The 13,335-nt window shown below is 36.2% G+C and overlaps 1 long non-coding RNA gene across 5 annotated transcripts in view; it reads left to right on the forward strand.

Moving 5' to 3' along the window:
* LOC146434437 (uncharacterized) overlaps positions 1–13,335 on the forward strand; it is a 127,925-nt gene that overhangs the window by 94,971 nt on the left and 19,619 nt on the right. For all 5 annotated transcript variants that reach the window (XR_014853383.1, XR_014853382.1, XR_014853379.1 and 2 more), the window contains one exon: positions 10,209–10,326. This is a non-coding gene — a long non-coding RNA (uncharacterized LOC146434437). The remainder of the gene's footprint in view (positions 1–10,208; positions 10,327–13,335) is intronic.

Raw genomic sequence — 13,335 nt, forward strand, 5'->3', positions numbered from 1 at the left:
CACTACATTGCCAGTGCAGAAATGGAATCTTGGGGATTGTTTTAAGTGCTGAAGTCTCCCTCCCTTAGCTTACTTCCTCCTTTATCAGAGCCATAGCTGATTAGATAGGAAAGCATGCTGGCTGGCGCCTTCCCATCCCGTTTGTTTTTGTACCTCACTGCTCTGCAGTGCTGGGTCATGTTCCTATTCATTTTTCATGACCTTACTCATTACACCCTTTCCAATTGCAGCTTGTTTCTCTGACCTTGGAGTCCTACAGGCCGATCCAAAAGATCTGGGACTGTGTTTTTAAGGTACCTTCTGGAAAGACTGGAAACATGAGGGCATTTTTCAGCAAAGATGTTTGTGTATGTGTGTAGCCTTTACTATTTTATCATGTAATTTTGGCTCTACTTTGCTGTAGACTGGTTTGGCAGCCCGCTAGCACCTTCATGAATTCTGGTGTTGAATGACTCTTGTTTACAAGCATCTTATATTTGGTACAAGTTTATAAAAAACTGGATAATCAATATTGCACAAATATCTGTCTTTATTTCACAGGTTTTCAGTCCCACTGCTTTGCTGCTTATTTCTATATTGACTTTGTGTGTTTCTGCCCATCTAAAAATCATGCAACTATAGTGGCTTAGAACTCACACCTGTTTCTTGCAGCCACAAATTAGATCACGTGTTGAATTTATGTTATGGGCGATTAACTGAATTGAAAATATATCCCTTTTAATTTGCTTTACCACATTTAGATGCCTTTGAATAGATATTTCATTGTGATTGTTGGGTTAGTTTAATGTTTGATTCATAGGTTTCCTATTGAAACTTTCAGTTGATACTCAAGTGATTGAACAAGAGTTGTGATCTGTTGTTGATGACAAAGTGGATTATTGCTCATTAAAACTGCTTCCTTCCTGCCTAAAGTCATCTTCCTATCAGGTTCAGAGCCACAGAAGAGAGATGTGGAAGTGAGATGCAGTGTTTTGAGAAAACATGGAGTATATCTACCTGTGAGAGAGTACAAGAGCAAAGTGTTTTAGCTCTGACCTCACCGTGTTTAAGTAGGCTGGATGTGAGGCACTTCTGGCTGGGAGTTGTGTCACCTCACTTCTGTGGCACTGAGCCCCTGAGCATCCAGGGAATGCTGCTTCCAATGGCAGCTTGCTCAGAGCTGGTGGGCTGGCTGGGGAGGATAGCAACCATCCCTGCACAGTCCTGTAACAGGCGCTTGAGGCTGAGCTTGGAGCTTTCAGTGCACAGACAGTGCAAGCCTCATGAAAGCATTGGCTTTAGGTCACAGTGTTTAATGGTGGCACCTAGTATGGGATGCCTTTAGGTATTACTGCTTGCATGCCTTGGCTGCTGACAACTCTCTCTAGGGCTGGGAGAGGAAAAAACCAATCTGGATTCATCCACATGCCTACACTTGGACATACGTTGCCTGAACATAGAATTTACATCTGTCAGTTCTCACAGGGATGTATTTTATTATATAATCCTGTACTAGATGCAGAGGCAGATGCAACTTTGATGTAAATGGAAGGATTCCTGGAGCGAAATGTCCTATTTTTTTTGCTATCCATGCCTCAGAGACAAATTGCACTTGTTTGTACCTGCCTAATGCTATCTCCTTTCCCTATTTTCTCTTGATTGCCTAGCTCATTTCCAGGAGGAAAGTGGCCAGGATGCTTCATCCCCTTTTCCTGCAGTTTCAGCTCTTTGGAGCCATTGACTGCTGCTGTAAATCAGAATAGTCTTGGGATTGGAGTAGAAGGACAGTGGTCATGTGAAATATGGATGAAGACTTTTGTTTTATTCTATGTGTGGTTCCACTTTCTAAACATAATAACAATACTTTGATTCATAACAAGATAAGTAGCAGAGTATCTGATAGTAAAAATGCTTTGAATAAAGCATTGCTGCTCAGTGTGCATTAAAAAAATGCCCCCCAAATGAATTCCAATATATTTGAAAGTAAGAACTTTTATTTAGAAACACGTAGAGCTCTAGCATAATTTAAAACTTTGCTTCTGTTAAATGTAGCTTTACTTTCATGTGGTGGTTGTGAAGGTGAAACTTGTTATCTAGAAGGACATGTTTCTTCTTTTTCTCAAAAAAAAAGTAGAGGGATGCAGACTTTTCACACTAGAAGTGCTGAAAGTAGCATTTTTTTCTGTGGTTCAGTTACTCTGGAATGAAACATGGGAATTCATTTTAACAGGATAAGTAACTGCAGTCCAACCAAACTTTTATGCCTATTAGCATTTCTAGTGCAAAATTGTTAAATATTGGTATATCTTATGTATCAAATTTGTTTCTTAACATAATATTGGCTCTTATTACAAAGCATGTGTTAAGTACCTGCTGGCCCCAAAGGATTCAATTCCACTGACTCAGAGATTTTGTTACTGCAGCTGCAAAACATTGTTTGATTTGTAGCTGAAGCACAAATACAAAATTACAGGAAGAATTTTGAGGAGAACTCAGGGTTAATAAAATACGCTGCTCCTGAAGCTAAAGGGAAGTTTGTCTTCCAGTTCAGCTGAAATGTAGCAAGTCTCTTCTCAGCAGCTTTTGAAAATCTCTCTGAAAAGATGAAAAGAAAATTATTTAAAAGAAAATGAATTGTATGTTCTGTCAACCCTTCATTTCTTCCTTTGCAACTTGAAAAACCTATTAAACTTGATGAAGAACAACAAAAACTTTGGTTCATTAAGTGCCATCAGTTCAAGGTTGTTCACTGATTGCCTAGGCTCTGTTGCAGGTTCCTGCTAATTAAGCATATAAAGAATGTGTGATTTGTTCTTAGAAAGTATTTTTTGCAGCAATCTAAAAAAAAGTGTAATTTTTCTAGCAGGAGCTCTCATTTTTTTGAAATGCTGGGTAACTAAGGGAAGTAATTAGTGTTTGATAAATTTAATTCTTTTCCACTTTTGCAAAAAGAATGGGAATAAAATACCTCTTTCTTTAACATCTCTTATAACACTCAATTTGGTGTAAGTTAAGTTTATGGAGAAGTAAGCAATGGTGCCTTTTAAGGTTATGAAAACTTCATTTCTTGTAATGGCATTGTAGAAACAGAGGCTAAAAATGAGTAATTACCTACCGCTTAAGATGCTACGCAATGGCAATCACTGCACCAAGGGATAATCCAAACAAAGGCTTCCTCATCATTCCTGAAAACGGCTCCCATTGTTCTTGCTCTGGCTGCTTCTGATGATGTAAGGTAATAATTGGCACTGGTTCTTTTCATGCTAAGTGTTTGCCAGAGTCCCACATTTGTGAAAGAGATTGAAAGGTAGTAAGAAAATCAAAAGATGTTTTGAGTATTTTCTTACCCAATCCCCAGCATGGCTGAGCACATCTCTTGGGCAATCAGAATTCAGACTAGGTTTGATCTCTGCAGAAGACATAAATACACAGCCTAAGTAAAGTGGGTTGGACATTTACAGCAGTGAGACCTGAGAGTAATTTCCTTTAAGTGAGTGGGCTGTAGAAATATGATTTATTTACTCATCTTCTACATAGACTGATTTTGTTTTTATGAAATCAATTTATTTTAATATGTATCAAAAGAGGCAGATTTATCTCCCATAGAATGTTAATGTTTTGTTCAACCTGTATATTTTTTTTAATGCCCAGTTCAGCCAGCTGCAATAGAAATGAAGAAGCTGCTCAAAAGCAAGCAGTCAGGGACACTTCCTTCTGTCTTCAACATGGTAAACAAGAGGTTGATGGGGTGGTTGGGTGCCTGAGGTTCAGTGTCTGCATTAATACTCATGCTCTCATTCTTTGGTGTAATTAATGCTTTTGCATTTTATATAAAATAGAATCATTTCTTCAGGAGGGATTGCTTCATTTAGCATGTACTGTAGATTGTAAGAATCTCCTCTAGGAGTTCAAGAGATCAAGAGGATCATTTTATTGAAATATTTTTTCTGACTCATGCGCCAAGAGACATTGACCTGAAGTCCCAAATACCCTGGCTGTGCCATTTGATCTCTGAATTATAATGTGCAAGGTGAACAGCGACAATTCGCTTTCAGTTTTTAAAATAGTTTTGTGAATTTAGCCCCCAAAATGAGACACATTTCAACAGTTTCCCCCCACTTCTTCTCTCCTTTCTTCCATCTTTTCTTTTTTCTCTTTCATTTTCTTTGCATCTTTTCAGCAAATACAAATCAAATACATGAATATTTTCAGTTAAATTTTTGACTTCTTAGCATTTATGCTCAGATGTAAAATTATTGTGACAAGCTGGATATAAGCAGCATGCATGAGTTGAATAGTTAATTTAATAAGGATAGTCTTTGTAGGCATTTGCCCATCTCTTTTATGACTTAATTTGCATTTTTTTGTTTTATAATCTGTTTTCAGCAATAAAAATGGTCACTTCTATAAAATGCAAATTTGCTATTGTTCAGTTTTCAGGCACCATCAGATTTAATTGATTAATTTAATTGGAATGCATGAAACTAACAACATAAAAATGTTGTTTGCTTTTTGGCATTAGATGCTTAATTAGTAATTTGGCGGATAGGACAAGTAGGGAGGGTACTTCCTGATGGTTGATAATTCATTAAGTTGAGTGCCAACAGCAAATCAAAAATCCCTTAACTACCATTAATTAATTACCAGGAAATACCTGGTTCGGGTGGAGAGGGTCATTATGCTTGTATTCCACGTAAAACTGTGAAAGGTGAAAAGAAATCAAAATAACATAGAAAGTGTGTTGTGCAAAGCTAGGACAGACACCCAGCTCTGTACAGTCGCTGTGGCTGTGCAGTGACACAAAAAGGCCACCACATCTGTCCTAGTGGCAAGCACAGCTCAGAGACACAAAACCAGACCTGCACAGAGCTTTTGGGTTTAGCAGTGGCCTGGTGTAACCAGGATATGTGTTTACAGCAGGGTAGAGTTTTTATATTCATATTTGAGAACAGTTTTGCTTGTTAATACCTCAAACAAAGGACTCCTGTAGTGGTCTAAGAATGTTTAGGCAGTGGCTTCTCCCCTAACACACATTCTGAAAGGATAAAATTAGGTTATAAAAAATGTTGCAAGATATCAGGTTGCTACAGTGTGTCTCTGAGTTTTCTTCTTTTATTTTATGTCGCAGTCTACAATTGCACATTTATTACCATATATTGCTTTACTAATAGAGATAAAAGTATAGGTAGTCCTTGATAACAAATCATGAATATCTCACTCTAATTACACCATTATTTTCCAATAAAGGAAAAGGGAGGAAAATTTATTTTTTCCCCCATCACTCCCTTTCCTGAGATGTCCATGTAATTATTACCCAAGAAAAATCTTGTTTTTCATTGAAATAGAATCATTAGTGTAAGGTGTGATTTAGAGACTGCATGATCCTAAAATGAGTAGGCTGTACTACATTTATTTCTGCTCACACAAGTCTAAGTGAGAGGAGGACCAAGCTCAGAGAGGCAGCTTTACTTTCCTTCTAATGAGCATTTAGTTTCCTCTAATGAGGTAAATAAAATTGCAAATGGGTTCTATTTCATATTATCTTAAACTCTGTAAAGAGTTTTCTTTGCTTTTGTGGATGGTTTGTTGGCTACCTGAGCATTTCAAAGTAGGCTACAATTTACTATTTTTTAAAATTTTTTTAATTCGTTAATGTTATGATTGTCAGAGGAGATTTCCTCTCCCAGCTTCCCTCCTTCAACAGCAATTGAGAGTTATATTTGGAATGTACTTACATGAACGTAGTCAAAGTTCAGCATTCAAGTGCTTTGGGAGCCCAAACCTATCTCCAGTTAGAGTGATAAAGATTATTAAAAAGAAGAAACATAATTATACCTGACATAGGAGAGAGTACATATGCAATTATACTGATAAATTTCCTTCCATGTTTTACACTTCCCATTAATATGTACAAACTCATCTTAAGAAATCCTGGAGTGTAATTTAGACAACAGGAACATTTTATATACTCAAGACTTTCACCAAAATTTTTATTTAATAAAATTGGAGTTTGGTGAGGATTCTGTGAGGTGACTTTCTGTACACACAGGCTGTTCATACTGTTCAGAAGTAGATTTGACAGAACATCTGAACTTGCATTAGCCAAGGAACAGTTCCACCACTTTTCTTCATCTGGCTGTGCAATAATTTTTCCCCACATCCTGACAGCATCAACACCTGGTGGGTGAGCCTTGCAATTTTCCATCATTGGACTTTCAAGAGAATGACTGTGCAGAGATAGGAGAGTTACTTTAGGCAGTGCTGCAGAAGGTGGAGACTCAAATGGGACTGAGGAAGAAAGGGAGAAGTGTAGGAAGTGTACAGCATAGTTAATTTCCTTATATTTGTTAAATGAGTGAGTTCCCACACATTAATTTTGGCCTTGTGTTATATTTTTTAAGTACCCTTGAGAATGAGTTGATAGCAGAGTAAGATAACTTATTGAGCCACTTTGCATTTTCTTTAATAAAATAAATCAGATTCGTTTTTCCAGGATGCTATGTCTCAGCAAAATTTTAACGCCTTTAGAAAGAATAGGAATTCTAATGTATCTTAAAAACCCCTATGGTTGTTCAATGGCTAGTTGTTTAAATTTAAACAGTGTTCCCATGGGACAGGAAGAAAACTACTGATAAGAAACAATGTAGACTTATGGTAAAGATCTCATGATTGTGAGCTTTTGAGTGATGATTCTAATAACTCACATACTTTCATAATAGAACAAGATATCTTGTACTTATAAATGAAGGGTGGATATTGCTGCATAAACTACATACAATGCCCTCCAAGTTTTTGTTTAGATGCTGTCTAAATACGCAGCTCAAATCCCTCTATCACTGAGATGAGAGATAGGACTTCAAAGAGAGCAAGAACAAACCCACTTTATCTGATCTAGCAGAGATACAATGGGACAATGAATACAAGAACGTTTCTGTTTTTTCAGATGTAAACCCAAGGATAAGAAAAGAAATAAGAAAAGAAATAAGAAAAGAATGTACTGTATTGCTCTGTTCTCCCTGTGGGACACACCTAGGAAATATTATAGCGTAGGTTTTTTCTTTTAAAGTGAAGTTGAAATTGGAGATTTTGTCTGCAACCGGATCCCGTTCAGGAGATACAGCCATATTTCTTTCCAACTCAACAACTAAATTATATTTCTGCTGAAAAAGTTAATATCATACAGCCTAAACCTCAGAGATACTGATAGCCTTATCCTAGTCTTAAAATCACCAAAGTGGTTAACATGATAAAATTATTAGGTAACCCTTTTTTTGATGGAAACAACTGCCTTTAGAAGTTCATATGTATAGACAAAAACAAAATCTTAAATTATCTGATAGCAATTGCAATACATTCTTAATGAGGAAAACTGACAAAATATCTGAAATTTGGTTATGTTTCCTAGAAAATGCAGGGAGAGTTCATCAAGTGCCATTGGAGATCAAAAATAATTAATTGTTTAATTTAACTAAAGGCAAATACGTGTATTATGTTATGCATTACAGAAAAATATGTCCCCAAAGCTTCTTGTAGGCAGTAATTTTTTTTTTTAACATTTTCTTGTTCAAGGTTGCTTTGGATCTAGTTACCAATAGTATGTTATGCCCTGATTATTTGGTTCCAGAAAAAATGGCCTAAAGTTTTGCCAGCAGAGGTTCAGATTAGATATTAGAGAGAAATTTTCACTGGAAGAGTGGTCAGGCATTGGAATAAGTTGCTCAGGGTGGTGATGGAGTCACAGTCTCTGGAGATCTTCAAGAGCCATCTGGATGTAGCACTTGGGATATGCTATAGGGGTGACTTTTGGGTGGGTTAGGTTGATGGCTGGACTGGGGGACACTGAAGTTCTCTTCCAACTTTGGTGATTCTGTGTGATTCTGTGATCTCTGCAGCATAAAGAAAAGGTGTTTGCCTTCATATATATAGAAGTCACATGCTCTGCTCAAGTCCTTAAGTTTGCAAATGACGCATTTGACTGTGCTGTAAAAAAACCCATTTTGGGCCTGTGAGACTCTGAGGAGACAAATGAGTATAGAAAGACATGCTTTGTAACTTACCCTGAACAGCTTCTGTTACAGCAGTAAGAGTTCTTGCAGAGACAATGAACTGCAAAAGGTCCTCAAATTGCTAATGGGAATCTTGGAATTGGATTTCTTACAGATTCCTTTGGTTGTCTTAGCATTTTATTTCATTATTGCACACTGCAACTTACTAGGAAATTAGATAATATGTGGATTTTATTTATTGTACCCATTGTAATGCAATTAAGTCTGTATGATTCAGTTTGCAAATATAATGTGAGGGGTTTATATGAAATTTCAGTTCAGCTTCCCATGTAAGTGTGTGGGAGGAATATGAGAATCTTATTTCATTTTTTATATGTACTGTTATTCAGTAATTTTCCCATCATATTGGTTTTGTACATTAAATTGTACATTTAACTTGGTGCAAATTACCCTGGTGCTTAAGTAAGTCCGTGCATGTGAGGTTTCAATCCCTTTTTTTTTAAACATACCTTTGCTAAGAATCTTTACTAGGATTTTTCAACTTTAACTTTCTCTTCACCAGTATCAGTGTATAAGTATTTATTCTCTAGCATAAATAATGATTAAATGTAGTAAAATATTTATTTATTTTCTTTTAATAGTTGATAAAGATATATTTATTCTATCCCAAGGACACATAGAGTATATCTTTTAAATAAAAGCATTTTTATGAAACTTTATTTTAGACCAGTGCTTTAATGTCTATCTAATACTGGGAGCTCCTACACCTATCAAAGACCAGAGAATAAGAATAATTATACTTTTACAAGACTTGACTTCACATCTCAGCCCTTCAAATTTACCCATTATCCCTTCTGTGCAAAATGATGCTGTTACACAGGTCAGTGCATGTCATGTCTATCCAAGGTAATGTAAGGTGGAACAAATGTGATATTTTTCAGTGTATCTCATTCTAATGCCAAATTTCAGCTGATAGTTGTTCTTGAGCTTTCGCTGTTTTTATTGGGATCTATGGTGTTTGCAAGTGACAGACCAACCAGAACACACTGGGGACATATGTGTATTTCTCTGAAAATCATTTTTATCTTCAGCACCTTTGCTAGTGCTGAAAGAGGTGGGACTGCACACAGCTCCAGCTTGCAGCATTGGAAGTCATGTGTTGTGTTGTTTTCACCAGTAAACCAGACAATCTGAATATACAGATGTGTTGTCAAGACAATTTCAAGGCATAGTTCCATGTGCTAAAAGAAAGTAATATGCTACTTTAAGTTCAATTCAGCCCACCATTTTTAATGAATGATACCATTTTCAGACATTTTTAATGTATAAAATACAAATTAATGAAAAACAGTTTTCTGTGACTTGAAATAATTTTCTTTTCTGCAAAATATGTTTTTCATTACTCTGCCTTTTTTACAGATTTCCAATTCCACTGTCTTTTTCATCATAACTCTTGTCTGAAGGAACTCTGCTTTCTTTAAAGACAATTGCAATTGTCTGGTATTAGTTCTGACTTTTAAACAAAGCCAAGCAGTAGCCTTTCTGTTTCCAAAACACCAGTGTATTTATTGTATGAGTTAACAAAACTGCAGGACTAATCTGGAGCTTTATTCCACAGGATTATGGGGATGCATATGCCCATCAAAGTTAATCTTACTGGAAATAAACCAAGCAAAAATAAGTCTTCACATCTCTACATTAGTGTGTGCAGCTCAAAGTAAAAAATTTCCAATTATATTTCTGAGAAGATAAAAAGAAGATTTAGACTTGCTTTTAGTATTAACTTACATTTGTAAGGGCTAAAGTGCTCATGGCACTAGTTTTGCCTGAGAATTAAGTTCTCAAAGTAGACTCTAGACAGGATAATCTACCACAAAATCCACACACCCTGAAGAAGTGACAGAATGAAAGGCTCATTTAAGGTGGGCAGTAACAACCATTCCACCCTGACAAACATGTTTTTCTTTACTCGAAAACAGGGTGGCCTCTGCTGAAGCTGAAAGGAAGAGATGCGATTTTGAACTGCCGTGATTGGAGTAGAGACTTGGTAGTTTTGCAAACTCTGTGTTTGCTTACCTCTGTATTTCTTTCCTTGCTAATGGAAATGGCATTAATCATATTTTGCAGGACTCAGATCTTGTTAGTGTATGTTAGACAATGTTATGAAGCTGATGACTAAATCAGAGAACAAACATTTAATTTCTGATTCCTAATTTTCATTAGGTGAACACTGCATTGGAAGTGAAGAGGAAGCTGCTCTGAACTGTGGATGTTCTGGAGCTGGATACAGAAATCTGTCACTTGTGTAAATGTAGAAACCACTCTGGTTTCAGCACAAAAAGTGAGTATTTCCTACCTCAGCTTGAAATTTGAGTGACTTGACATGATACAGTTCTTCCACAGGGTCACTGTTATGTTATTTAGTTTGTTCCTGGCTTTATAAAACATCAATATCAGCTCTTCATCCCAAACCAGATCCTAAATTTTCCCTCCCTGTTAGTATTTCTGATTCTAAATAACTAATCATTTATTCAGAATGCAGAGCCTTCCATTAAGATGTTACAACTGCCATATAATTGAAGAGCACCACTCCTCAGGTATTTGGACAAATAGATACAATGTATGTGCCTCTCTAACACTTGGATGAGAAGTAAGGAAAATCTTTTTTGCTTTTGGGGCAGGTTCCTTCTTGATATGAAAAGGATCTGCAGCACTCACTGATGATCTCACAACTGACATATGTCCCATCCTATTGCCCATGTTTTCTTGTTTGACTTCATCAGTTATGTCATTCTTTGACGCTTTTCCTATTGCATTTTCATCACTTTTCTTATCTCTTTCCACATTTGTTTCCTTGTGGCATTGCCTCATTCAGTACATTACATTCTCCAAGTTCCTTGACAGCTTCTAGATTAATTTCTTTTTTCTTCTTCTATGGAAAGGTTTTGTTTAGCCTTTGATTTATTTTCCTCTTGTGCCAGTTCCTTTCCTGCAATTTCAGTTGTACAATCCTCTTGCAGTGGCATTAACAATTCCCTGCATTTATTGGCTTGCACACAATTAGGATTTTTCAGTCACTTTCTGGGATTTTGCTCTCCTCTGTTTCTAGCATTTCTTATTACAACTGGACTTAAATTCATGTTAACCTTAACTGCATTTGATTTGGGACAAGCATGAGTTTAAAGCATACTAAGTTTTAAATATACTAAGTGAATGAATCTAATAAAAACTTATTTTTCAAGTTGTTTCTGCAGCAAGCCTCTTCTGCATGCTGCTCCAGGCTCTGTCTTTCTCCACCAACACCCACACATATATGACTTGCCCTTCTCAAACTGATTTTTATGTTTTGTGTAATTCTTACAGAAAAAGATCATAGTTTTCCATGGTGCTGGTACTTTTATCATAAATTATGGTCAAAGGGTAGTTTGTTGAGATTGCCCAAAGCAGATACAGAGCTTGTGCTTAAAAAAGGGGAAGGAATATTTCCCCCATGAAACTCTGTTAATCTCTATAGAATTACTTTGAACTCTTGTTTCAGAAAATCTTTTTTCTGTTGTTCTGAGTAATGTATTAGCATTGTAAGTTTTTATAGGCTTATTAGAACTTCATTTGAGTATTTGTGTCATTTCAAAGGCATTAAAGGCATTTGGGACATTAAAGATTAAGAAAAAAACATATCCAAGCAAGAAATTATGGCAACAAAATATGTGAAAATATAGCAATATTTGGCACTTCTTTGCTATTGTGAAAATCCTACTATTTGAGCAAAATTTCCTGAAATTATTGAACTCATTCAAATAAATACAACTTTCAAAGGAACCAGGTTTAGTCTGACTTGTGACTAAAACAAGGGGAAATCTGTTTCATTCTGAACTTCATATTACAGTAGTTTATTGTCTTTGAAGTAAATATTTTACATGTCCTACAGCTTTAAAAATAGCATAATATGTTTAATATTAAGATACTGTGTTTTCCATTAAAATATCATATGCAGAGAAAATGGCACTTTTCCCTTCACTAGGAAGACCAAGCAAACTAATTAGAATTTATAATCTAGGTTAATTCAAATTCAAATAATAGTGTCAAATAGTTAAATTCAAATAATAGTGTCAACTTTCTTATGATGGATACAAACTTACATTTCAAATTGGAATTGCAGTGAAATGCTAGAGATGTTAATTGTCAGAAGTGAGTGAGGCTGCACATTAAACCAATTTTTACGTGTTGTCTGAAACTTCCTAAGTAGAATAGACCAGGTTTTATGAATATCTTCACGTGTGTTTCTTTAATTTTTAAAATCTTGTGGCATTTTTTTCCTCTTTATTTTTTTCCTCTCATTTTAGGGCAGGTGAAAAGCCAATACAGAGGCTGGGAAGAGAGATAAATCTTCTTTCTAGTTGTAGAAACAGAATTAAATCTGTGGAAGCAACAGCTCCAGCTTTTCTTGCCTCCATCTCCTCACTCTGGAGATGTACTAGACCAGAACAGTAATGGCTAGAATTGATATTAAATTTGGAATCTCTACTAGAGTTCACCTGAGTTATCCTGAGGAACAGCTGTTCATTTGAAAACGTGCTGCTCTCAATTTCTTCATTGCATTAGGTAGAACTAATACTTTTCCCCCAGAATTATATCTTTCTTCTGTAGTATTTATTGTACTCTCTCTATTTTTTATGTTTGTATTCTAAGTTTTGGAAGAGGAACTAATGATTTTATTGCTACAGAAAACAAACTTCAACAAGTTTTGTGCAACAATAATTTTTCATTTTGTGGCTAGTTTTAGATTTTGTAATTTTTTCCTTTCTCGCTGCATTTGCACATGGGGGACACACACAATATGTAAGCTATGGCAGCAAATCCCATGGAAAAGCAGGGGTAATAAAGCATAAATACAGTTTCTTATTAGGAAACACTGCTTTGTAAGCAAAAACCTCCTTCTCCTAGGTTGATATTGGACAAAGAAAATGTGTTGTGCTTGTGTTTAAAATCAATTTCTAGCTAGCAAGTTCATTTGTTCCTGCATTGGGCTGTATCCTGTCATTATAAGTGCTGATCTCACCTCAATTTGCATTCAGTGTTTCTATTCAGTGCATGGCAGTGAAGTTGCATTGGCAGCACTTAAATTGGCACGAGGGCATAAGTCAGATCTTCCCAATTCCAAGCTGTAGTCTCTAAAGACAGGAAGCTTGTGCTCTGTGAGGCAGGAGCCTTGCTCAGTCACAGAGGTGCAGGGAGGAAAGCTGCTGGGTCAGTAGGATAACAGAGCAAGCAGTAGAATATATGCTGAAGTCAGTCCAACTGCAAGCTGAGAGTCCCAGCTCTGAATGTGGATTGACTATTTTCTTCATCA

This window comes from Lichenostomus cassidix, chromosome 7, assembly GCF_008360975.1.
Source record: "Lichenostomus cassidix isolate B80296 chromosome 7, HeHo_3.0, whole genome shotgun sequence".
Taxonomy (NCBI): domain Eukaryota; kingdom Metazoa; phylum Chordata; class Aves; order Passeriformes; family Meliphagidae; genus Lichenostomus; species Lichenostomus cassidix.